The following is a 25,099-nucleotide window of genomic DNA, read 5'->3' as shown; positions in this document are numbered from 1 at the left end:
TTTGCTTTACACTGGCTTGTTTTATGTGCTGTGCCTTTTGGTCTTTCTTTGCCTCAACAGTTGTTGAAGCACTTTACAGAAAATAGTACTAGTACAAATCATTATAATAATCGTGTGCATACACAACAGTGGGCGATAAAAGTGAACCCGATTTTATAACAAAATAATTTTTAAATTTTAAAAATAGCAGTGTAAGGTAGCAATTTCTTCAATTATATAGAAAATATACCCTTAAACCCAGTAAATTATACCATTTCTAAGGAAACTAACTTCAAAACTGAGTAAGTTTTCCAATTCTATGTAAAATTTTCTTTAGAACGGTGCAAGCTAAAGAAAATTAATTTTAAAACGGAAGAATTTTTTTTGTATACTACAAAAATTTAAGTCTAAAACCAAGTAAGTTTTTGAGTCCCAAGAAAATTAATCTGCAACAGAGTAAATTATTCCTTTTTTAGAAGATCATCCATTTTTGTATTTACACAATCACATTTGCCCATCACTGTAACTTCAACACATAAACGTTTGCCTTAACCGTGACAATAAACACTTGTACCTTGTTTAAACTTTTTTCTGTACGTGTTTTTTATTGTTTTATTTTTTCTGATTTTCTCCTCTAAACAATCCTTTTTTATACCCAGCCTTCTTAGCCTTATGTCCTTTTTAGACTGTTACAACTACAACGACAACAATCATCACACACAGACTTACATCAGAAAAGGCAGCGTTATGAAGTAGATCAAAGTTTAAGGGTTGGGTTTTATTTATATTTTTTTGCTTTAATTGTTTATGTTGTGGTTTTTGTTATTGTTGTTTTTATTTTCAGTTCTTTCTACTTTTAAATAATTGATAAATCAAGTCATTTGGCCAAGAATTTAAATGAATGCCTGAATAAAATTGATGTTTTGCTGTGTTTCGCTTTAAATGTGGTTTTATTTTGTTTGGTGTGGCAAGTAAACATGATTTATATTATAAATCATGTTTACTATAAATTTTATAATGTCAAAATGTGGTATGAAGAACAACAACAGCAAAAACAACAACTTTAACAAAAACAAACAAACAATAGAAGTAACAACCAAATGTTTTATTTTAAAATGGTCATTATTAATTTAAAGCAAGTATAATTTTGATGTATTTTCTAAAATGTTTAACAGGTGTGTTTAGATCAATGGATCAATGGTTGGCACTCAAAGCTACCAGGGGCGAAAAGTTCATACAAATTAACAAAAAAATAAATAAAAATTGCAATCAATAGCTGGTCAGATTATAACAGGGAATAAAACTTCTGTTCTCCTAATGCCAACCACTAGTTTAAAGCTATTTATATATCAAGTCACTTGACTTAACGAAATCTAAATTTGTTAATACTCTGGTTCTTTATGGTAATACATTTGAATTTGAATTTGCACAAAAATATTTAATTTGCTTTGATTTGTCTTTAATCGAAGTTCAATGATTAAACTTTTTAACCGCATATCCAATTTTTACAATATTGGTCTCATAGTAATGCTGTTTCAAGTTTTAAACACACGAACCAAAAAATTGCGCTTAAAAAAATTTTATCTCAAAAAAATAAAAAATTTTCTTAATATTTAGAAGAATTATATTTAGGCATAACTTTCTAATTAGTTATCCGATTTTAAAAAAGGTAATAAATTTAAAAAAACATCTTCATATTTACAATAACAGTACAAAAATGGAAATTAACTCTTAAGAGTACTTGGGGTCACAATGACCCTGAACTTTTAAAATCACGAAAAACACATTTATTTTGACCCCAAGTGCTCTTAAGGGTTAATTTCCATTTTTGTACTTTTATTGTAAATACTAGAGTTTATTTTATATTTTTCTTAAGTTTCATCAAAATCGGCACAAAAATATATAATATTTCGCTATCTCTCCATGAAAAATTCTAAATATTGAAAAATTTGACCTTTGACCCTCAAGATTTAAGGCTTAGCGTTTTCCGATTTTAGTAAAACATTCAGGCTATATTTAAATTCACCTGAATTCTGAATTTGTTTTACTTAAAAATCATAGCAGTAAGGAAATTCGGCTCATTTGCCAAAATAAGGCCAAAAAATTAGTTTTTCACGAAAATCACAAAATTTAAATCGTCGGTACGGAAAAACTATAGGAGGTATTGACATACCTTTTTCACATTTTTATTCCCTATTATGTTGTCAATAAATCCCCATGTGATGGTCAAAAAATTCTGAAATTTGTTTAACAAAATTTTTCAAAATTTGAAATTGGAGTTTTGAAACTGCTGTTACAAAAAAATAATTTTTTTGGTTATACCTGCGAATAGGTTAACTGTATCCTATGAATATAAAAACTAATATATAAGTAAATATATCTCAAAATATTTCTCAAAATATGTTAATTTTGTTCCTACATTTCTTGTTCTAGTGGCCTGAGACATGTAATGGCCTGGCGATTTTTTAATAACTTTAACATTTTTTAACCAATTTTTGTCTTTTATATCTCATTAAAACGACAATTACGTACACATTTCGATTCTTTTAAATTAAATTTGCAAAAGTAATTACTTAATAGCAACATTTTTTAAAAAACTGAAAAAAATGCATTTTTTCCCTTTGTAAATGCACCTCACAACTAAATCGAATGTCGGCACGGGTTGCCCTTCTTAGAAGAAGCTAAAACATTTTTTGGTGGTATTTTAGGTCAACATTTAATTCTAAGGGACTCTCTAATGTATATTCTTTATCATAATTTTATGATATCTTTTTTGTTTTGTTCTTCTTATTTCTAGGAGTTTTAATATTTTGTCAAAAAATACCAGTTAACCGGTTATTATTAAAAAACCGAAACCGGTGTATATTAAATTGCAATTTTTCGAAAAAACCGAAAACCGGTTTCTAGAAAATGTCGAATAATCGTTAACCTTACTGTATACATTGTGAAGATTTTTGTGTAAAAATATTTATGATTCCTACTAGTCATCTGATGACAATGCAATGCATATTTTAATGCATTGGTCAGATCAAAATTCTCCGTTAGATCTTTTCTTATAGCCAAGCTCGCACAATGGGTATAGAAAATTATTTTGGAAATAAAACAGCCATCAATCAAATATTTTCTGTTACATCCAGAGAAAAAATATAGTTGAAAATATTTGCTACAACCATTTCAAAATGTTTACAAGTTTTTTAACAATATTATGGTCACTACAATTATTTATGGTAACCATAATATGTTAAACTTACCATCCGCATGATTATCACAATCATATATATGATTGTAGTAAATAAATATATGAAAAAAGTTTTAAAGCAATATATTTTACAAGTCCAAAATTAATCGACTTTAAATTTAAATCTTAAGAAAATGTTGAATTATAAATCAATCAATTCACTAACAGCCCCAGACCAAATGTTAACTTTTGGGGACAAATTTTCATAAATACCAAATACGATTATTGAATTATTGAATATTATATACATATTTATGATTTCTAAATCTACAGTACTTTTTAAATATTGGAGACAATTTCACTCCGACTTCCCCCAAAATTATCTCTTGTGTTTACAATATGATATTTTCGATTACAGAAAAAAATCAAAATAATATTTTGTACGAGTCCAAAAATATACACCCAGCGAAAAAATAAACACATCCGTGTACGATTTGATACCATTCGGTGTCAATAGTGTATCAACCCCGTATGTGTACAAATTGTACACAAATGGTGTCAATTTGACAACGAAAAAATTACACCATTCCGATGCAGAACTGACATCATCCGTTGTGGACTTGACACCGTTCGTGTACGATTTGACACCAGACCGTTGTCAATTTGATACCGCACCGTTGTCAATTTGACACCATACGTTGTCGATTTGATACCGGTAATTAAAATTCTTTATTTTTTACATTTATTTTTAAATACAATAAGAATAAATACTTAAATATAAAATATGTACATACATACTTATAAAATATTTTATGTTTAAATGTGGTGTCAATTGTCAGAGTTCTTGTATGTGAAATTTCAAATAGCATCCCTAATTGTGGCACTGCTTCCCTTATGTCCTCTTTCTAAAAAATAAAATAAATACTTATTATGTTTTACATCTCTGTTAATTATATACATATATATAGCTCCACTTACCTTTTTAGTGTACAAAAACTAAAGAATTATTTATTGTTTCCAGGATTTTTAGGAGTTGTATGTCGTCACTGAGTTTGGTGATATTCTTACTGCATGGATCTTCATCTGCATCAACACAAATTCTCTATTAACCACAATTACGCTTTCTTTTATATTTTGGGTTTTAAACCATTTATTTACTTCACTTTTATCATTATATTTATTAAAAAGTTTTAATGTAAATAAAACAAGTAAGAAAGTATGGTCGGTCAAGCCCGACCATATAATACCCTACACTAAGTAAAAGAGCAAAAAAAATGTTTCTTTTAAAATTTCAATAATTTATATTTTTGAGTGATTTTCGGAAGTGGGGTTATATGGGGGTATGACCAATTATGGACCGATCACCATGAAATTAGGTCGTGAGATTTATGTCTATATTAAAGTTAACTATGTTGAATTTTGTGTGTTTACCAACATTTTTAAGCGATTTATTCACGTTAAAGTGATTTTCGGAAGCGGGTCTATATGGGAGCTATGACTAATTATGGACCGATCGTAACAAAATTTGGTGACATGCATTTTGTGTATATAAATCTTATTTGGAGCGGAATTTGTGGAGATACATTTGTGGGGACATTTGTATGGGGGCTAGGTGAAATAGTGGACCGATTTCAGCCAGTTTCAATAGGCTTGGTCCTTGGGCCGAAAAAATAATATGTACCAAATTTGATCGAAACATCTTCAAAATTGCGACCTATACTCTGCGCACAAGGTTTACATGGACAGCCAGCCAGCCGACCAGACGGACGGACGGACATCGCTTAATCGACTCACTTATAAAAACAAAGCATAGCAACTCACGTTGAAATGCGTCGGTGTTTAATTTAATAACATTGCGTTGTCGATTCGTACCCGTTTGTTTACAAATTGTTATTTGTCAAAATGACACCAACCGTTGTCGATTTTGCAACGTCGTTTTTCCCTCAGTGTATGTCTTTTAAATAGAATACTAAAGAAATTTAAAATGTTAATAGATTTTTAGTTAAAAATCCACATACAAATATTATTCTCAGATAAAAAAAAACAGTTTTATATACCATTTAATAGTCTCGGGCCAAATATGGTACCAATTGGTATTTATACCCTACACCACCATAGTGGGGAGGGTATTATGCGTTTGTGCAGATGTTTGTAACGCCCAAAAATATTAGTCTAACACCCACCTTAAAGTATACCGATCGACTTAGAATCACTTTCTGAGTCGATCAAACGATGTCCGTCCGTCCGTCCGTCCGTCTGGTTGGCTGGCTGGCTGTCCATGTAAACCTTGTGCGCAGAGTACAGGTCGCAATTTTGAAGATATTTCGATCAAATTTGGTACATATTACTCTTTCGGCCCAAGGACCAAGCCTATTGAAACTGGCTGAAATCGGTCCATTATTTCACCTAGCCCCCATACAAATGACCCCTCGAAATTGGACTTTATCGGTAATAAATGTTTAATTTATCTATGTATCTACACAAATTTCGCTCCAAATATGTTTTATATATACAAAATTCATGTCACCAAATTTTGTTACGATTGGTCCATAATTAGTCATAGCTCCCATATAGACCCGCTTCCGAAAATCACTTTAACGTGCATAAATCACTTAAAAATGTTGGTATACACACAAAATTCAACATAAATAACTTTCATATAGACATAAATCACACGACCTAATTTTATGGTGATCGGTCCATAATTGATCATAGCTCCCATATAAGGCCCCTTCGAAAAATCACTCAAAAATATAAGTTCTTGATATTTTAAAAGAAAAATATTTTTACTCATTTACTTGGTGTAGGGTATTATATGGTCGGGCTTGACCGACCATACTTTCTTACTTGTTTTTATTATATTTTTGAAAATTAAAGATTCTGTTTCTTAAAAATTCCATTGTGATATGCTAAATAACAAATATCCTATTAAATATATTGAATATGAATCACTATCTTAAAATGGATTGATTCTTTTTACAGAAACCACCTATTTGGATATTTTTGTATAAGGAAAAACTACTTAATGTAAACCCTTGTCCCACTCCCTCCCATACAGTTTTTCATTGATAATTTAAAATATTCTATCATTGTCAGTGTTACGTTTTGCTCACTTTTTTAGTGTTTTATTCTAACTATTTAAAAAAGATCGCATTGACAATTAGCATTGTCGAACAATTGGGTCACTAACAGATTTCAATGCACTCGGTATGTGTGGATTAGCATCCCCATACTAAAATTCACAATTCTTGCAACATTTCTGTTCCAAATGCAATTGTACCCATACAAACATATAATTTAATTAGCAGTGAAGGCAATCATTTAGTTTTGTTGTTGGTTGGCTAATCGAATGTAGTATGTGTAAAAGAAAATGAAATGAAATAAAATAATATGGAAAAGTATGTCTTACTATTTGCATAAAAACCATAACTATAATTGTAAAAATCACTTTGATTTTTTATTTTAAAGAGTTTAACATTCCAAAGGGTATTATATTTCTATAGATGAGGACATCATGGTCAAATATTTGCAGATAAACAACCGATCATGTTTAGCCCCTAGTGGCTACGAGTGCCGACCACTGATCTATATACATTTCCATTCTACTTTATGATTTAACTTCTTATTAACATTTTTCTTTTGGCAATTTTTGCCAACTAACAGATAAAAAAAACTTTTTAGTTTCTAAACAACAATAAAAACTTACTATAATTTCAAAGTTTTCTGGTACTTTGAAGTTCGCTTCAAAGGTCTATGCACCTAAAGTTGCAGCAATGCAACGAATAAGGTGAAAACAATAAAATATAACGGAAAACTAAACAACAACCCTTAAAGAAAACTAAACACTCCCTTTGAAACTGTCAATTACTTAATTAGACATAATTACCAAATAAATAAATAAATGAATAAAGTTAAATAGAACTCATGGTAAAACTGTAACTACTTTCCTATTAAATATCGCCTACATCAGCTAAGAAATACAAAATAACGAGTGTTTACAAATACATACTTTTTATAAAAAAAAAAAACGACAAATGGTCCCTTTGAGTTCTACACCTCACACCCCCACACCTCCACAATCCCCAGCGCACCTTTACCTTTTGTTATTTTTAGATTTATTACAAAAGTGCAATGTCCTTTTAAAGCTTTAAAGTTCTAACACGGAAATGCATTTTGTATTACGAGTTAGTTAGTTTTTCTTCTTTCTTTTTATAGTTTCGAAATTCTTTTTTTTAACTATCTGGTTGCACGCAACAGCGGCATAAAATTAAGCTCAACTTTTATACTACAAAATTGGCTGCAAACATACATACACTTTAAGGTAATAAACTAAAGGGATTTGTTGCCGTTGCCGTTGTTGTTTTTTTTTTTTTTTTGCCAAGTCAATTTATTATTTACCTCAAGTTCAAGGGATGAGTTGAGTTTAGAGTTTAAATGCAACATTTTACTTTTTGTTTTAGAAAGAAAAGGGGTTGTTCAAGTTGTCTCTTATAATTTAAATGTGGGTGGTTGTTATTTAATAAATAGTCGGTTTAGTTGTCAATAAATTATTAACAAACATAATTATTACATTTTAAAATTATACTTGAGACGTAGGAGTGTCATATTGTTTGTTTTTATAGCCTACACCACCAACTTATACATAATAACGTACTAATCGACTAATAATCACCTCCTGATTTTATTTAACGATCTTCGTCAGTTCATTTTGAAGATAATTCATAAATTTTTTATAAAATTTGTTTATTGCATTGACCTACAGAAACTGTCAACTTTGATTTTAGTAAGTCTGTTTCCGAATAGGACATAAATCGTGTGAATATTAGAATCTTGACAAAAATCAACATAAATCAAGATCAGATTAATTATGTGGAGATCAGTTCATAGTTGACCATAGCTTCCATATAAACGAATATATTAATCTAGGTTTAGAACTGAGTATTAGCACAAATAAGTCTAATGAAACCAGCAATAATAAATACCAAATATATTTTATTGAAATGTAAAGTAAATTGGTACATTTTGTGAAGATAGGTTAATATTTGACCATAGCTTCCATATAAACTAATATATTTACATATTAATCATGGTTTAGAACTAAATATTAGCACAAATAAGACTCATAAATCCAGCAATATTGAATAACAACTACATATGATTAATTTAAATGGAAAGTAGTTTAACACATTGTGTGAGGATCGGTTAATATTTGGTTCATTACACTTTCTAAAATTACTTAAATCTCTTATTAATATAGATATCATGATGTTCATAAAGGGTAATCACAAATAAGTGTTATACAAATAGAAATCAGATTACAAAATTCTTTGGCGATGATCATGAGGATCGATCTATAATTATTTGATAATAGCTTCCATAAGAGATCCACATTTGAAAATCACTTAATTGTGCATCAATTAATATTGCACATCACAAATAAGATTTCTATTAACAGGATTTAAATTGAAAAATTTCTAGAGTATGAGTTCCTCCATGGTTTCCATATAAGGCACACTTCAGAGAAGTGTACACGAGTATTTGCAACAGTTGTAGGGTATCACATACTAAACTTTATTTGTCAATAAAAACAAGGGGGACTTCTTTCGTTAACTGGGTAATTAAATAATTAAAAACGTGGTCAGAAAAAGATTGATATGCAATGGTTTGTTAGCATAAGGGTAACGTTGAGTTTTATGCAAAAGAGGGTAATGGTAAATAAATGAATGTGTCCACAACATTAAAAACGACATAAAGTCACCCTTGGCAACCACCTGTGGCAATACTCATAAAAGTATGAGTATTTATTTAACTTCAAATTAAAGCAAACATGAAATTAATATTAAAACAGTCCAAAGGAAATACCATTTTAATCTACCAACTACTTTTACAATATAATTTTTTGACCATATAAATTATATATATTTTGGATTCATATACATTGACGAATTTATTTATCGATGTTCTAACATCTGTCCGTTCATCTATCTGTTTAAATTTACTTTTCGAAGCCACAAAATAACTTAGGTAAGTATGCTTTTACACAGGGCAAGTTTACTTGAAGCAAGTCTCTTCGATTCTCTTTTAAACTTGATCATCTGTTTACACACAGCAAGTCTGTGTTCAATTTTGTAAGTCAAAACCTATAGACGCCATAGTGAAAATGAGAAAACAAAAGAGAACTGAAGAGACTTGTCAGTACAAGCTAGTGTGTACCACTCTTCTTTCTTCTTGCCTTTCTCTCCTATAAACTCAGACTTGCGGCAAGAAAACTTGCCCTGTGTAAAAACTGACTAACTGTATGTCTGATACAATAATCGAATTTTGAATGAATATACTTCCGTTAATATTGCTACTGGAAATGATCATAATGGTTCCACAAATGGCTTAAAAACGTATTTTTATTATAAAACCAACTTTTTATAAAAAAAATTTTTCATTAAAAACTGACTTTTCACTAAAAACGACTCTGTTTAAAAAAAAAAATCTGTAAGTGTATTTCAAATGACCTGAGTTCTTTTTAAATAGTGTTTTACAAAATACAGCAATTTCGTCATGAATTATAGTATTAACTAAATCTGCAAAAAGCTATCTTGCGATCGCTGACATTTATTCATATATAAAGTACATAGGAAGAACCTGGGGCATTAAACCCAGGAATAGCTAACAGCTTCTTGACATGGTTTCGGTAGATCCAACCACCGCAAATCATTTGAAAGGATCCAACGTATCTCGGCACGACGATAATTGGATCTTCGGAAAGATCTTTCTACTACGCAGACCTGTTACAAGAACAATAACAACATATACAATTCGCACCACTCCATCTAAGCCCGAATTTTCATGCTGAATTGGCTTCATTTTTAAATTAATTCCAGAAACGTTGATCTCAACGCTACAATAAGTTTTGATACTACTGGTGTAAGAATTGATACTACTGGCGTATGGAAAGCCTGCATTGCCATGTTGAATTGGCTTAATTTTTAAATTGCGTCCAGAAACGTTGCTCTCAATGATACTACTGGCGTATGCAACATGAGGAACTTTGGCCATATTGACTAATGCACTTCCAGAACCTTCTTCGATAGGAGCTTTAATGTGACGAATAGAAGGATAATTGTGATACAATCCTTCCAGAATAACCTATTTGACATCTTCACTATTGGGGGAGGCTCCTGCACTCGCAGACCAGTCTGGGACAGGTGCATTAATGTAACGGATAGAAACTCTGTTGGGGTACAAATCTCTCAATGTGGAGGTAGAATTTTATATTCACAGGCTGGTATGCTTTTGTATTTTAAACTATCAGACTAGTATTCTTTAGACTGTGATTTCAGCCGTGTTTAGAGCGGCGATTGGCATTTGCCGCGTATACGTCGTGGATTTTCAAATTAATTGATATTTTGAACGTCCTGAAATATCTTATGGATATCTACACGATATTCAATCTGGTCCTAAAATGCCGGGCATCTCTGAACAAGATGACGAAATATTCTTCAATTGGGCATTTTAGGGTGTCACGACCACAAAATGTTCCTGGAAATTACATTGCGGATTTATTGATCAAAAGGGGAGCCTCACTCTTGTATGATGAGGTTCACCGATTAGTTGTAATACTGCTTTTATTGCAAAAAAATGGGTCCATCGCAACTAGCTGGTCGTTTTAGACCACCTTTTCATCGACAAAGTTTAAATGGTATAAGAATGACTGTCGTCGAACCACTAAACTGATAACCATTCCTCGTGGTCACTGTCTGATCGGTGCTCACATTAGAGAGTAAATCTTCAATATAATGACTTTTGTAGGAGTTGTCATTATTAAAGATAGCTAAACTTTTCTGCCACAGTCCGGTCCTCATTCATGTATTAATGGATCTGGTCGCAGACGGACGCACAGTGGTGGAATTTCAAAAAAAAGTGGAAAGTCCGATTTTAATAAAATCGACCATGGCTATAGAGGAGGTGTAGTTTTGTTTACGTTTCTTTACTTTTAACACCAAGGGGGGAAGGCATAGCCTCAAGACCCCAATATGGGGTACCCCGGGTATATAAAACATTAAAAATTATCTCAAATATGCACCTTTGAAGTGATTAAAATTCGTACTTAATTACTTAAATTTGTGTTTATTTTGTCGAAAAGTATTTTTTTATTTCATTCAAATAAAAGTATTTACAAAAAGTCATGTTTAAATTTATTTTTAAGAACTAAGGTATTTTAGTGGTGGTTGGTTTCAAACGCCAGCATTTTCTATTTATAAACTTAAAAAACACTTCAACTGAAATAGATTATTCATGTAAAAATGTCATAACAATTTAAAATCTATTTTCATCTTCATCTAACATCTCTCACCCCTATCAACAGATATTATCAATATGAAAATATCTTTATTTTTAGAAGAAAAATACTAAAAACTAAAAATACTATTATCTAACGGTTTAAGGTTCGTCATTTCCTTCCGTTGAAAAAGTAAAAGAATGATTTGAAAAAAAGTCAAAATCGTAAAACTGCGTGTTCCATGTCATTTTAGTTTATGCCGTTTTTTTTGCCATTTTCCTCAATATATGGGCATATTGAAACGTGTTACCACAACGTGATGTCTATAAATTTATAATGAGAATAAAACTAGACAAAAAAAAGAATATACTAGACACCTTTTTGTGACAATAGTATAGTAATGTATTCGATAGAAAGAAAATTAACTATTGTTGAAAAAACATTTAACGGAAATTTAAACTCAATACAAAATATTCGCACAATACTTGTAATTCAGAAATAGAATAGAAAACAAAATCGAATGGGAAAACATGTCACATAGACTGCATAAAGAAAAACATTTGAAAACCGCAAAAATCTACATATGCACAGATACAATAAAAGTAAAATGCTCAATTGAAATATACAAATCTATACGATTTCATTTGATATGGGTTTGATGTCGTCACCATTGATTTACAATAGGCTTATTCTTGCTCACTCACTCTCACTATGAAATGTGTCAGAACGTCATATTTTAATTAGGAAAATGAATGGAAAATGTAGGCACTATTGTATGAATAGATACATATACTTAAACATTGATTTGAAAGAAACTTTTTTTATTTTTTTTATTTCACTAATAGTTGCGGTCACACTTGAACAGCAAGCAGCAGTTACATACATTAATTGTTTAGGTTGACACCTTTTGTGCAATACTTTGTAAATTCTATTCGTTTCACGTTTCTTACTTATTTATATTTATTTACTATTTTTCTTTCCTAAATCAATAGTTAGCTCTAGAAGAGCTCTAGGTTAAAATAGCATTTCTAAGGTTTTATTGACACAATTTTCTTATTATTTTTTTTTTCAACTAAAAATTATCGTACTTTGCAATGAAATTTTTACATTTGCGCTGAAATGACACTGACTTTATTTATGCTTAATTTTTTTCAAACAAAAATTATTTAATTATTTTTTCTCTCTAATTACATACTACATACATACATGTCATTTCAATTATTTGAAAAATGTTTAATATTTGTTGGTTTTCCAGTGCTTAAAAAAGAGAGGAAAAAAGTATTTGTTTGTACTTGTAGCACAGATTGTGTGTTTTAAAACAATTTACCTTAAATGTTGAAACAACATTTACATCATGTACGGGTACGAGACCAAGTGCTAAACATGGTCTACTTGAATTGCAACCCACAATACTATAATTAGTCGTCATTATTTTTTTGTTTTTTTCTTTTGTTTCATGTATTTTTCTAACTCTTATTGAAATATTTGTTACAGTTAAAGATATTTTTGTTTTAAATTCTTTTGATATTTTTTTTAGAAACACAAGAGTTCTTAAAAAAACACCTTTTAATATTTTGGCTACTGTTTTATTTAAGTCAGTTTAGGAGTTCATTGACTGCTGCCAACATGTACTCAATATAAGATAAACCTTATTAAGTATTAAACCTTAAACCGGACAAGGCTAGATTTGTGTTACTCTTTTTAATACGAATTTTTCTATTGTTTTTAACATCAGCAATTATAAATATGGGGATTTCCACAGAAATTTCCAAGACCGAAAATAAACAAAAGATTTTTTCTAACATTCTATTAAAAAAATTAAAATTTTTATATTATAATATTTCCATCTAATCTTAGTTGTTATCATGAGAAAATTGGCCTGAAGTAAAAGAATAGCGGTCGATCAAAACTCGATTAAGGGTAACATTTTGATTTGATTTTTTTCATGTTCTAATGTAGCGTTCTTGTACCTAAACCATCATTTGTTATCAGTATTCGGCGCTAATACGAATCAGGTGGCTAAACATTTTAGTTCATATCAAAATTTATAATAAAAAGTTACTGCATATAATAATAACACCAAACATTTTATTTTGATTTTCAAAATATGTCTCGTTCGCTATTGAATACTTTTACAAAAGCAAATTTTATTATACTCACCATTACAAATATTGTTTTTGTCATTCCGTTTGTAACACATCAAATTATTTGAAGCATTGGCATATATATTCTGGGTCCTGATATGATTCTAAGACGATCTAGCTATGTCCGTTAATTTGTTCGTTCGTCTGTTTGTTAAAATGAGTTAGGTGTCTGAAATTTTCCACAAATACTATCTGTTGATAAAGTTTGTTTGTTCACTTAGTCCCCATACAAATGTCCACCCGGAATACTGTTTGAGCAGTCATAAATATGTTGATTATGCGGCATGCCGAATACAATTTTGAACAAATTAGTTCAAAGTACTCTGAAATTATATTGTAAATTATGGCAAAAATTGGACAACATTTTTCCCTAGTCACCCCCTCAGAAAATGACTTGAACATTCATAATTGTCTTATAATAACTAATATTGTGCTGAAATTCGACATAAACAAGTTTTATATTAACTTAACTTTTTCTACTAACTTTTCTGAGCATCGGTGCATATATCAGAAAAATATTTTATTGCCAATAAATTATTTATATTGTATAAAATAATATTGAAATTTCGACATAAGTCATTTAAACGTTTAAGAAATTAATCATTCTATCAAATTCTGTACAGTTCGGGCCATAACTGAATCAGGTCTCTATAGATGGCCAAAACTACGTATTGATTGTGGGTATACAAGATTCCGCACAGCCGAACAATTCTCAGATTTTTTAATTCTTTAAAATTATCAGCTTTAGTCTATCACATGAAGAAAATTTCAAGTCAATATTTTATAGGAGTCCAAATATTAGTAACTTAATAATATTTCAGAAATTTTGAATTTTATAGATTTTTAGACAAAGAACTACATATAAGACTGTTGGAGACAAATGCTTACAAATATAATTGTGACCTATTTATAATAGGGATCTCTCCTTCCTATTTGAACTCATTTTATGTAGAAATTTTGAATTTTAGCGACAGCGATTATTTTAACATAACACATGTGTAACCATTTTATTATGAGTTCTTTAATTTTTAACCCATTTTATGTCGAAATTTCGAATATAACACTCATACTTGTCAACGAAATACATACCCTAGTATGTTTTGCATATGCCTTTTATATAAGCCTTTTATCAGACTATGAATAAATGTGGTTTCAGTGGGCAAAAAAATTTTAAACTATATTTTAGGAACATTGGGATACCTTTACCACAAAATGTTTTAATTTTCATCAATTATTTAGTTAGAAGTACGTAGTCTATCATCTTCGAAGTTTCATCAAAAATTACATTTTAGGCTAACTTTTCGGACTAACAAAATTACTTGCACATCATGTTATTTCAATATTTATGACATGATAAAAGGTAATCTTCTTAAATTACAAATTTGTGGGATTTCATGTCATGTGAACCAACTTTTCAAATCGATGTCATCCGATCGAGATGAAATTTGCTAGGATCCAAAAGGTCCATTTTGAAAAAAATCAACAAAGTTTTTGATTTCGGAAAAAATTTTCGAAAACTTTTTTTTATTGTTTTTCCAAAAGATTGAAGAAATAGCTTTCTAAACTATTTCGGACACATTTTGCTAAGAACAATAGGTAATAAGTTATAAGAAAAATCACCTGCTCAGCCAAAATGTCAAATTTTGACCCTCTAACTCAGAAAGTTCTTGATCGATCTTGTTGAAAAATTGTGTCTGAATTACTATCGAATAGAACTAACCTTGGTGAAGATATCGATTTCAAAAGTTGGTTCACTTTAAGACTAATGATAAACATGCTGTCAAGTTTTTGACCGGTAATACTTGCGATTGAAGTCAGCAAAAACTTGTTAATGACATGCAATTACTAAGCAGCTTACTTTTCAATTACTACTTCATAACATCCACATTTCTTGTCCACAAAGTAGAAACATTTCTTTTATAGATTTAACAGTAATAACTTATTTAAGTCTCTTTTTGTAAGAGAACCTGGTAATTAACTCCCTATTTTTAAGCATTTTTGTCAATTTATAAGTAGTAAAGTGTAATTATATTAGCATTTTAACTCATTATAAGTTTTTGCTGGGTATTCAGTTTCTCATATTGATCTATTCGGTAATAAAAACATAAATTAGAGTATCAGGAGATTATGTTGAACTTTCCACTATAATTCCAAACTACTACTTCTAAACAGAAAGCTTATCTATTTCCAAATTACTAAATGTCTTTACCATTATTGGGTTAATAGTTCCCCCCAAAAATAAAAACCTTTAACGTAAAAATGTTATAAAACTCTAAAAGCACGTGCCATTGACAACATAGTTGGCAAAATTGCCAACTTCAAATTCTTATGCAACTGCACATAAAACTAGAACGAAACTAACAACATCTCCCAAAAAAAACACGAAACCATCATAAAGAAAAATTTAAGCACATTAAAATGCCAAAATGATGGTGCATAGAAAAAACTAATAAAAAAAACTAAAACAATATTATGAATCTTTAAACATTTTAAATCATTAAATACAGTTAAAAGCAAAAAATAGCAAAACTTACAAGATTTAAACCATTTCTAAGCTCTTAACTTTTAATTAAAATCCTAGATTAGAAAAGAATCAACAGTTACACAATTTCTGTAACAAATCCGATTAAATACAGTTTCTTAAACTCAATATTTAATTAGAAGAAAAAAAAATTATGAATAAAAATTAGTACAAACTCTTTAGAAAGTAAAACAACTACAAGTAAAACACAGAACTGAGACAGAACATTAAATTCACTTATTTCCTAAGGCGCTACTTTTTCACTTTTTAGCCTACTCCTTGGATACACTTCCTCTATGTAGCTGTCATCATACCAGGCTTTCTTTTTATATTTTATACTTTTTTCATTCATTCATACATATTTTATGGATTTCATTTCATATGCAAATTAAAAATAACTGAGGGGAGTTTTAACAAGTATTTTTTTCTGTATGCTGCTGCTCACAATAACCCCTCGCTGTTGGAGAACCTACATTTCATTCTATTGCTTACTTTCTTTCATTTGTTTTCAGTACAACTCTATTCCAACTATTGTCGGAAATAATAGAAAATGTCAGTTGGGAATAGAATTGCAAAAAATTAAAAAAAAAAAACAATAAGAAATAGGTACTAAGACCAACAAAAAAAAGTACAAAAAGTATGCAAAAGACCACAACAACTAAACAGCAATAACTATAACAACACAAACAAGAACAACAATAATAATTGCAAGTCATAGAATTACATACAATAGAAATAAAATAGAATTTAAAAACCACCATTTACTTCAACGCTATCTGATACAGACATCTCTTTTAAGATTCTTTGCCCCATCTCCGCCGCATGGGTGATTCCACTCTTAAGGGAATTAGTACGGCTACGAGGCAAAATTCATTTGTAAAGTAATTGAAAATCTAAATGAAAATAGACAACTATTTGTGCACTAGACACTAAAATCAATTTTCTAAATACTTATTTAAGTGGAGAAAGTAATGAATATGAAAGTCATTGAAAATAATATAAAAAAAAACACCGAAACTAATAAAGAATTGTATGTAAATTTGAGATAAGTTATAATTTATTAAATTTTGTTTTCAATAGATTTTTGGCATGTACTGTGGAATAGTCCAAAATACTATAATCAATCATAATGGGCTTGCTAAAATTCATTTTTTTAGACTTTTTTTATCAAATATTATGATTAAGTAATTAAAGTTGTTGTTTTTATTAAGAATTGATTGATGTTTTTTTTTTGAAGATAATTTCATGCTTAAAATTTTGCTTTAATTTAGACACGTTTTATGGACGCTTTTAGGTTTTTGGCAACATTTTTAAATATGTTTTGGACGAATATTAATCAAATGAAAAAGTTCTTTCATTGAATATGCCCAGCAACATTTTTGTAATGATTTGCAATTACTAAACAACATCTTAGAAGTATTTTAGTACTGGCTAACATATAGTCTGTTACATAATTTCTTTAACACGTTGCACAGAGGGATTTTGGTGTCAAAAAGTAAATTTTTCAAATACTTAATTTCAAAAATCAAATGATGCAGTTTTGTAGAGAAATGTTTAAAGATGAAATGTACACTTATAGTTTTAAGAAAAATGTTATTTAAGTTTTAAAAAATTTAAGTAAAGTCCATGCAAGCGTGTTAAGCAAAAATTTACTGATATTTTCACGCAATTCAGAGGTTAATATATGTATAATTTTCCTGATAATACCATTTACCTTTAAAATATTTGAAAAATATAACATTTCTAAATCAATAAAAAAAAATTATGGGGATACGATAAACGGTTAAGAGGATATGCCCAAATCTATAAGTCTCTAATAATTATTGTATTTTTGATTTTCCATGGAGAAAAAAATTTAGCCCCACTTTCCCCCAATCTGTTTTTTTAATAAAATGAAAGGTGGAAGTGTCTTGTTTCGATTACAAAAAAGAATAGTTTTCGGAACAAGATGAAAACTTAAAATTTTTTGTCGAATAATAAACAAAATATCAAAAAAATTCTAATCTATGTATGGGTTTCGTGGGCGGTGGGCGTGCCCAATTTTTCGGAAACTCGACATGCGTTCCTTTATTGTTTCAATAAATGTATGTACCAAATTTCTAGACTTGCTTGGATATAAACAATTTTATGCGAAAAAATCAATTTGGATTGTATGGGCAGTGGTCGTTGGGCGTGGTCGATTTTGATAAATTTTTTTTTTTTTAATTTAGTCCATATAATTCTCGGTGTCAAATTTCAATGCTCTACGACCACTTCTTTTAAGTTTTGCACAAAAATGTATTGCATTTGGATTGCATGGTCGGTATGCGGTGGGCATGGCCGATTTTAATAAAACTTGAATCTTATTTGTTTCAGAAAATATATGTACCAAATTTCTAGACTTTTACTTGGATAGGAGAAATTTTATGCGAACAAATCTATTTGGATTGTATGGGCAGTGGGCGTAGTCAATTTTGATAAAATTTTACTTTTTTCTTAGTTTGGTCCATATAATTATCGGTGCCAAATATAATTTTTGCAAAAAAATGTATGAAGCCATCCCTCTGTGCGTTGTTAAGGAAATTCAAAATAAATTCATAAGATTTCATTCAACCTTTAAATTAATACATTTTTGTTAATTCAAATTTAGTTATAAAAAATAAATGAAGAATAATTTTTTAAAGACAATTTGTAATAGATTTAGTACTAATAACCAGGGTTGAGATTTTTATACACTAAAAAAACGAAAAATATGCTAAATAATATTGCACTTAAGATTGTTATATTTGGCTGTGCCGAATCATGTATACCCTCCATCAATATGTGGTTTTGGTCTTCTATGGGAACTTGAATCGGTAATGAACCGAACTGTACAGAATTTTATACTTTCTAATTTTGGTTTTAGCTTTTATCTTTTTTAAACTTCTACCTTAATTTTAATATTTTGGATTTTTAATAAAACTGTTAAGAGAATATTTTTATGCACTTAAAAATTGTTATTGATTATTTTCCGTTTTATGATATTTGATATGATATCAACGTGAATAGATCTTATTAATTGAAAAATCTTTAAAAGGCTCTAGAGGCCATTGATCTTAAGTATCCCGTTCTAGAATTTATTCACCAGATCTCAGTTCCTACCAACCTAATGTATCAACGTAATGTCAGAAAATTAAAGTACGCAAGAAATTATTAAACTTTTGCTAACCTAAGATATTTTTATATACATTGGTCTTCTCGAGGCAAAAACATTGATATATCATACATTAAGATCCTACTAAAAATGACAAAGATATTACGAAAAATTTAAAAAGAAGTGCCCTATGTTCCTATATATAGGGGATTTCATTGAACAATTTTTTAAAACCGATGACTTCCGATCGGTATGAAATTTGCATCGGTCGAGAACTCTCTGAGTTAGAGTTTGACATTTTGGCCAAACAGGAGTTTTTTCTCATCCATGTAACTCATTACCTATTGCTCTTAGCAAAATTAGTTAGCTGGCTTTTCTTTAAACTTTTGAAAGAAAAAATTAAAAATAAAAAATGTTTGTCTTTTTTTTGCAAATTGTAATTTGATTTTGCAAAAAAAGTCAAATATTTTTAATTGTTTTTTTCGAAAGATTAAAGAAATTTATTGGTGACAAATTTTGGTATACATATATAAAATTGAATAACATTGAATAAAGTCGTTTAATATTAATAAACTTAATTATAAAGAAAAACAGATTGGGTGCACTATTTACGCCTAGATTCCCGGTTTTTTTTTATTTTTACTATTTACGTCTAGATTGCGAATTTTTGTCAGAATTTCATCACAGATACCTCTTATAAAAAAAGAATATAATTTAAATGATTTCTTTTTAAACGATTTTTGTTAGTTTTAATAAAACTTGACTTGAAAAACTCCTTCAATTTCTCAGTTCTTTTTTTAGTTTTTTCCTCTATCATACCTAGGGAGACCTTTTTGGATTTTTTTAGATTTTTAATACTTTAATAGTTTCTTTAAGTTGTGATAAAATAATCATTTCTGTGATGTCTTCAGTTTCGGCTATTACCATATCGTCCTTCGACTCATTACGACAAAGTTCATCATAGAATATTCTAGAAAAAGGGTAATTTTCAAATTCCTTAGTGTCAGTTTTCGTACTATACTTCAAACAACTATTGCTACAAGGGAATGTTTACGAGTTAAGAAATAAAATGTGTGTGTTTAAAACTATACTTCAATATAAAGAGCAAAAAAAATTAATTTCGGTTAATCGACACAAATTAATCGGTTTATTTGTTATTTCAAAATCGTCCATTTTGAATTATTCGAACAGTTAACCGACTAAAATTAATCGGTTAACCGATTAACGGTTAATCGATTGAATATATAATAGAGTCAAACATGTTTTAAGTATTAGCATATTCATTAAATTTTAACCAAGAAAACGTTATTTATAATTTTTTTAAGGATCTTTGGATCATTTTGAAATTAATTATCTCTCGACTACTATTAAAAACGAATTTCCATTGCCGTTTGAGAACTACAACAACAGAGACTTTAATTCATATAACAGAGTTAAAACGATAAAAATAGAGAAAATAATTTATAATAAATTTAGCACAAAATTATCCACAAGAAATACCAAATAAGTACTTAATAGAAAATGAGCTAAGTCCCAAAAAAAGAACTTATAAGACGCCTGCGAGACTTCTAAACTATGATTACTTATCATTATAAATTACACCAAATAAGTTACAAAACTGCCTTGACAGATTTCAAAAATATTTAAAACAAACAACTTTAGATCGTTTTTTGTGTTTCCTAAAAACTTTGTGAAAAATGGACTGGAAATTGTACGAAAAGTACCGGGTTCGAAATACCGACTAAGAAATTTAGTACATTTGATTATAATTACGATATCGAAATCATTTTTTGATCACGAATGAGGCAATTCGGCCCTAGCTGTAATTAGTCACAGAGTTCAAATTTCGTCTATTAGTTTGAGTTATGTTAGGAATGCCTTTCAATCTAAACCAAGCAAAAAAACACAATACAAATTAAAATACAATAATTTTATAGACTTTAATTTTTTATTACCATTTGCAACAAACTAAATAAAGATATATTTTCAAAACGCAATTATTTTTTTAATTTTATATTTCTTTAAACTAAATTTCCACTATATTTTTAAACTCCTTTCTCAAACTAATCATACCTAATTTTAAATAACTTGAACAATATTGTATTTACTTACCACACTAATGACATTAACCAGTTATACGGAAATAACAAACAGTCTTTATATCCTGAAACATAAAAATGTTTGACAATGATGCTGAGGATTTATTTTTAATTTAGATCAAAATCTCCGGTTTATATGACACTCACTTTTCCTTAAACAATGGAATAGGTTTTTTTTTATTTCAATATTTTTTTTTACGAATTTTCTTTTATGTTTGGATATGGATACATTTATTTTATAGTTGTCGTATTCTGTTAAACATACGGTTGATATTTCGGGTTGTTTGGTAATTTGTTGTATTTTCTTCGTGCAGCTTATAAAATGTAGGAAAACTAAAATGCTGGTGTTGCGAATGTGCAAAAATGTGTGCACGAATCCTAATTCATATACTAATACATACAAATGCACAATTTATTATCCTTTTAGTTGGAAATTGCATGGACTGTATTGTTTGAGTGTTGGTGTATAAAATTTACTCTCTAAATACACAGATAAAATATAAACTGAACAACTGAACGGTGTGCAGGCAGTTTTAGATTTTTTGCGACTGTTGCTAAAAAAAATTCGTTTTATTTTTGGTGTTTTTTTTTTGTTGCTGTTTATGAAAACTTTTTACCCAAAAGTGGCAAAAACACAAGTGTTTTTTTTTTTTGTTTGTTTTTGGATGTTTTACGTTGAATTGTTGTGTGTATTTTAAGGATGTCTGTTAGAGAAGATGATTATTTTTGGTTTTTATATTTTGATTTTAAAGGTATGAGGACAATTTTATAGACACAAAGGTTTTTTTGATTATAATCACAAAGTCTTGTTTTTTATTTTTTGAAAATTTTTTCTTTTATGTTTTAAGGACTTTAAGAAACCAGACTTTATTTGCAAAATGGCACTTAAGGCTTTTTAAAAACTACTTATATATTTATTTTTTAAATTTAGTTTCTCTTTTTAAGGTAATTTAATTATTCATTTTATTTGATAGCGCAATTCCTTAATCAACATGCTCCTGCTGTTGTTTGCAAAACAATAGCCAAACCAATTAAACTTTTACAATTCACAAGCATTTCACACTTGGACTTGTGTCTGTTCTTTAACTGTGTATCTTTCTTTAAAATTTGTTCTAACGTGTGTAATTTATTCACTTCACTTTGTGTTCGGTCACTTCTAGACGTATTTTTCTTCCATCGTTCACAACAATTCGTTTCAGACTGATTGGAACTTCAACAAACAGACAACCAACAAGCCACACACTGCTAACAAAACAACAAACGTTTTCGTAGACTCGCATACAAACAGAAAAAAAAACAACAACTTGCTGCTGCTGCCGCGCACACTACTGTTCTGTTTCTGCTTCTGTTTTCGCTTGTTTTGTTTTTGTTTTTATTATTTACTACTACGTACGGATGGATGGATGGCTGGCTATACTACACTATACTTGCTCTTAACCAACACCGCATTATCGTATTAGATTCGTATAACGTAACGTCAGATACAGATGCAGATAGAATAAAACAGTTTGTCAAAGAGTGGGTTCATTTTATAATAGAAAGATTTAGATTCATATACAACTTGTTTATGTCCAATTTCATCATATTATAAGACAATTATACTAGGGGGACTAGGGGGACTAGAAACCAATGTTGCTCGATTTTCCCCATACTTCACAGGATAATTTTAGAGTAATAAATATGATCAGAATTGTCGCAATCAACATATTTATGACTGCACAAACAGTATTCCGGTGGGACATTTTATATGGGATCAGTTTTTATCACAATGGGATCAGTTTTTATCACAACGGGATCAGTTTTATCACAATGGGATCAGTTTTCTTAATGGACCCAAGTGAGCTGCTTGAAGAGTGGCTACCCATGGAACCTAAGTTAAATCATGGACCGATAATGCCCATTTTCATTTAAAAAAAAACAAACACAAACTGCGAAGCGTTTTGCTTGTCTGCAGATACGAGTCTCTAGAGGGAATCAACAGATAGACGGACGGACATACATAGCTAATGATATTTCGATATGTTACAAACGGAATGGCTCCCCATAGTGGGTATCAAAAGGACGTTTTTACTCTCTTGTGTGGCTTTCCACACATATGTAATTACTATGGGCGGATTTATATGCAAATGCATGTTTTTTCTCGAACGTCCAAATACAATGTAGATCAGTTATCTATACGAATCGCACATTTTGCTGTAAAATGGCATCGATTTGTTAGTGCATATTTTTGCATATTTTATTGATAATTCATATTTTGTTATATTTTACTTCAAAATGCATATTTATGTGCATATTATCCAAGTTTTTTTAAAAAAAATATAAGTTTTTGTCGACAATGGGCAATATATTGTCTGGACAAAAAGTTTTTTGACGAATTCGTTATAGAAATAGCATTAAATATTATAGACTTACTTATTTCGACATCAAGAAACTGACATTAAGTTCTTCATTTCTCTATCAGCAATTGACAATTATCATTTCAAACATTTTGCTTTAAAAAAGTCTAGATTCATTAAATGTATCGAAAACTTTCATAATTGTTTTCATTGCAATTCTGATTAATTAGAAATTTCGTTATCGAAAGATTTTGTAACTCCACATACACAGTTACCACTCCATACAGTCATTTCCCACACTGTTGTGTATTTTTTGGACATTGCGCGAATCATAGTTAATTATTTTATGTTTCTGCACTAAAATATAAGTGCATATTTTTTAAATTTTTAGGTCATATTATGATTTTCTTAAAGCATATTTTAGGCGCATATTTTTCAATAATAAATGCATGAAAATCCGCCCCCTAGTAATTACTATGTATTTTGCACTAGCAACAGCATTTACTCATAACTGAAATGTTTGTGTAAAATGTGTTGAAGATAAACTAATTTGATGGCAAACAGAAATTAAAATATTAAGATAAGAATGATTTTGCATGATTTTGACCACAAAAAAAATTATGTTTGCTAGTGTAAAATTCATGCGTGGAAAACAACACAAGATTATTTATTATTTTTTGAGGATGAGATGATGGATAAAAAGTCGATATTACAAAAACGATTTAATTCATTTAATGCTCTGCACTTAACATATTGTTGTTGTTAACGTACACATGTAATAATAACAACAATACGTAAATCAAAATAAAACACAAAAGCAAAAACATAAACAGGGAGTAGTAATGTTTACCAACAAGCAAACACACACAATGTGTTGAATATGTATTTAGTTGCTCTCTCCATAACGCCAACCCACCAACTAGTCAGTCAGTCATCCATCCAACGATTCATTTTGCACAACGAAATTTTGTAACATACAGCTCTTTCGTATAAATACTCAAGCCGGTATACAACAAAATAATACTCGCACTCATAATATTGTTACAATATTTTTTCTCATTTATGTAAATTTACATAATATCGTAGAAAAACGTATGAGTATTACGTTTTCTTCTATATTTAATCGTAAATATTATTACGTTTTATAAATTGGTGTGGTGTATATAAATTTTATTTGTTGAGTATTTATGCTTTAGAAAACTATCTCAGTTTTTATTTTTGTACACAATTTATGTTGGGGGTTGTTCGGCGAATTCGTTGTTAGGTTGGCTTCATAACGGTATTGGATAGTGTAGTTCATTTAAAAGAAGCCACAAAATATGCAGCATAAAATATGCTGACATGATGTGGTGCATTGCTGTTGTTGTTGCTGTAGTTTTCATTATTAGTTGTTGTATGTGTGGTGGCCATAAATTCAGTTTAATATTTTTGGGTTTGTCATAATTGGTCACACATTAT

General features: G+C 29.5%; 1 protein-coding gene across 9 annotated transcripts in view; it reads right to left on the bottom strand.

Moving 5' to 3' along the window:
- The window catches only part of OtopLa (Otopetrin-like a), a 108,847-nt gene extending 86,349 nt beyond the window's left edge, over positions 1-22,498 (bottom strand). For all 9 annotated transcript variants that reach the window (XM_065506865.1, XM_065506867.1, XM_065506868.1 and 6 more), the window contains exon 1: positions 21,319-22,498. The gene's annotated coding sequence lies outside the window, so the exon portion shown is untranslated. The remainder of the gene's footprint in view (positions 1-21,318) is intronic.
- Positions 22,499-25,099: the final 2,601 nt, after the last annotated feature.

Source organism: Calliphora vicina, chromosome 4, assembly GCF_958450345.1.
Source record: "Calliphora vicina chromosome 4, idCalVici1.1, whole genome shotgun sequence".
Taxonomy (NCBI): Eukaryota; Metazoa; Arthropoda; class Insecta; order Diptera; family Calliphoridae; genus Calliphora; species Calliphora vicina.
Note: the sequence above shows the minus strand (reverse complement) of the source record. Positions and strands in the feature narration are given on the sequence as shown.